Source organism: Aphis gossypii, unplaced genomic scaffold (genome assembly GCF_020184175.1).
Source record: "Aphis gossypii isolate Hap1 unplaced genomic scaffold, ASM2018417v2 Contig00919, whole genome shotgun sequence".
Lineage (NCBI taxonomy): Eukaryota > Metazoa > Arthropoda > Insecta > Hemiptera > Aphididae > Aphis > Aphis gossypii.
The window spans coordinates 31,508-34,973 of record NW_026083362.1 but is presented as its reverse complement, the minus strand read 5'-3'; the positions used below and the strand labels follow the sequence as shown (position 1 = coordinate 34,973).

At 28.0% G+C, this 3,466-nt stretch overlaps 1 pseudogene; it reads left to right on the top strand.

Annotated features, from left to right (window-relative positions):
* The first annotated feature begins 1,537 nt into the window (after positions 1-1,537).
* LOC126555580 (uncharacterized) lies at positions 1,538-3,194 on the top strand (annotated as a pseudogene).
* The last annotated feature ends 272 nt before the right edge of the window (positions 3,195-3,466 follow it).

The window sequence follows — 3,466 nt, the reverse complement described above, 5'->3', positions numbered from 1 at the left end:
CAATAAGCGAGGCGCGTCGTAATCGCGGTCGTCGCGTCGTCACGTTGATATCAATAACTTTGTTTTTCATATCTCATCTATTTTTAGTTTTCTGTTTTACATGAATTGAATATTTCAGATGTTTAAGATACTAGACAGTGATACTACCTTCTACGTTTATTCAACGTCGGTTGTTCGTTTAATATTGGTTTGCATTAGGTATATGGTTGGTCGATCGATTTCCGGCCATAGAAAGCTATTTATAACCAAAAATCGATACACCGATCTAAATAGTAAATACCTACATTTTATGTTTAATGTTTCACATTTTTTTCAACGATGTACGCCAATACAATCAATAAATTGTTAATATCGCCTATCTGCGTGCTTTACGGCGGCGGCCCGGTATCTATAAAATCCTTATATATATACACGTTAATTTATATAACGCAAATTTGTGTCAACTATCATATTTAAATATGATAATAATAATAAATTTAATATTATTATTATTTTTTTATTAATTTAATATTTTAATATGCTGTAGAGCCTAGCTAGACAAGTGACTAGTCTAATATATATATGGCACACCTATTAAATATACCTAGTTATGTAAACGTAATTTATCACAGAAAATATATGAGTACGTAATACGTATACGTACATCGACGTAAGTTCAACTGACCAATAATCAACCTATGATCAACGTTAAATAAACGTAAATTGATCACGGAAAATATACGAGTATACGTATACGTACTTTAAACTCAAAATAAATGTATAACTTAACCCAAACTTCGACGTAAATTCAACTGACCAATAATCAACCTATGATCAACGTTAAATAAACGTAAATTGATCACGGAAAATATACGAGTATACGTATACGTATTTTAAACTCAAAATAAATGTATAACTTAGCCCAAACTTCGACGTAAGTTCAACTGACCAATAATCAACCTATGGTCAACGTTAAATAAACGTAAATTGATCACGGAAAATATACGAGTATACGTATACGTACTTTAAACTCAAAATAAATGTATAACTTAACCCAAACTTCGACGTAAATTCAACTGACCAATAATCAACCTATGATCAACGTTAAATAAACGTAAATTGATCACGGAAAATATACGAGTATACGTATACGTATTTTAAACTCAAAATAAATGTATAACTTAGCCCAAACTTCGACGTAAGTTCAACTGACCAATAATCAACCTATGATCAACGTTAAATAAACGTAAATTGATCACGGAAATATACGAGTATACGTATACGTACTTTAAACTCAAAATAAATGTATAACTTAGCCCAAACTTCGACGTCGACGTAAGTTCAACTGACCAATAATCAACCTATGATCAACGTTAAATAAACGTAAATTGATCACGGAAAATATACGAGTATACATATACGTACCTTAAACGTTAAATAATCAAATTTTAACGTATATTATACCATTATTATACGAATATTAACTACGTATATGTATTCACCAAAAATATACTCATTATATACGTAGATTATACGAGCTATGTTTGCTGGGATATAATTCAAGTGGACAATTTCTTCGTTTAATGCATAAAAATATACAAAATGATATAAGCCCAGGTATACCTACTTTGAAGTATTATTTTTTTTTTAGTATTTTTGATTTTTTTTTTTATATATACATATACTTCTAGGTATAATAGGAAAGAAATTCCTTACATCCAATAAAAAAAAAAGAAACCAATCTAAAAAACGTCTTTTTCCTACAAGTATACAGAAAAAGAGTAATGTTGGCCCGGATCAACATTATGGTTTAGCCGAACCATTACCCGAAGAAGATAATATTTCAAAAGAAGAGTTACAAAAAATAAAAGATGATTTTATCAATTCACTACGATTAGATATAGAAACGGGCGCTTGGATATTGAAAAGAAAACTAGAGAACAAGCTAATTCTCAAATTTGGCATGCTGAACGAAGGAATAGACTTACAACATCAAATTTTGGCCGTGTTTGTAAACTACGACCAACTACGTCTTGTAAAATTTCTGTTTACGATATATTATATAGGACATTTTTTTCGAAGGCAACTGATTATGGTAAAGCCACCGAACCAGAAGCTATCGTCGCATTGGAAAATATTTTAAAATGCAAAATCCATCAGTGTGGGCTTATCATCGATGAACAATTTCCTTACCTAGCAACAACTCCAGGTAAAATGTATTACAGTTACTTATGATATGCATAATAATTTCAAATAAAATAATAATAATAATAATAATAATTTTTTTTGTATATGAATACAGACGGTATTATCAATGACGATTTTTTAGTTGAAATTAAATGCCCGTTCGCAGTCAGAGATACGTTGACATTTTCGGAAGCGATAAACAGTAAAAAAGTAAGAGTATAATATATACTAACTATCTAATCCAGTGTTTTCAAACTGGGTGCCGCGGTTATTCCATAAATTACAGATTGCATTGAATTGTGATATAAGAAAATAAATTAATAATTAATTCAAAACAATTTTGTTCATCTAAAAAAGGTCAGTGTGCCGTGAACATTATTTTAAGTTTACGGTGTACCGGTGGCATGTATAATAAAAGTTTGAAAACCACTGATCTAATCAGTACCTATAACTGTTAAAATATTAAGTTTAGTGTAGGTAAAAATGTAAAAATGTTTTTATTCTATTTTACAACAAACATTTTTAGTTATTATTCTGTCGACTCGATGACAATGGAAAAATGCAGCTAAAAGTTGATCATAATGATTATTATCAAGTTCAGGGACAAATGCATATTTCCAAACGAAGATTTTGTTATTTCTTCGTTTATTCAAAAAATTGGACAGAAGTACAAATAATAAATTATGATGTTTGCTTTTGGAATACAAAAATGGTTGATAAATTAAAACTGTAAGTTTTTAAAAATTTTTAATTTTAATATCAAAGATAAGTTTACTCTTATACAACTTAGTAAGTTTGTTACTTTCTTTTAAGATTTTACATGGAATGTTTACTACCAGAAATAGTGAATCCTCAGTATGGAAAACGATTACAAATAGATGACATAAAAGATCCAGAACACATTTTGGAAAACATAAAAACAAAAAACAAAACTAAAATAAATTTGAAACTAAATTATAAATGATTTAATATTAGAACCCATGTTTATAGTATACATATTTCTATACATATAATATATATACCGTATCCAAATATTTTAATAAATTATTTATTACGAAATATGCATTGCTTAATTATTCACATTATATGCCTATACGTAGGTATTAATTAATTAATAACATATACATTATGCATCATCAGATATAATAAGTATAATACTATTAATACTATAATAGTTGAAGTTCAATCTGTGTAATTTAAGGTTATTATTTATTACAATTATAATTAATTTATAATTTCAGTCATTCAAACAATTATCTGAATTATCATAAAACATGATTATACGACATCGTTAATTTGT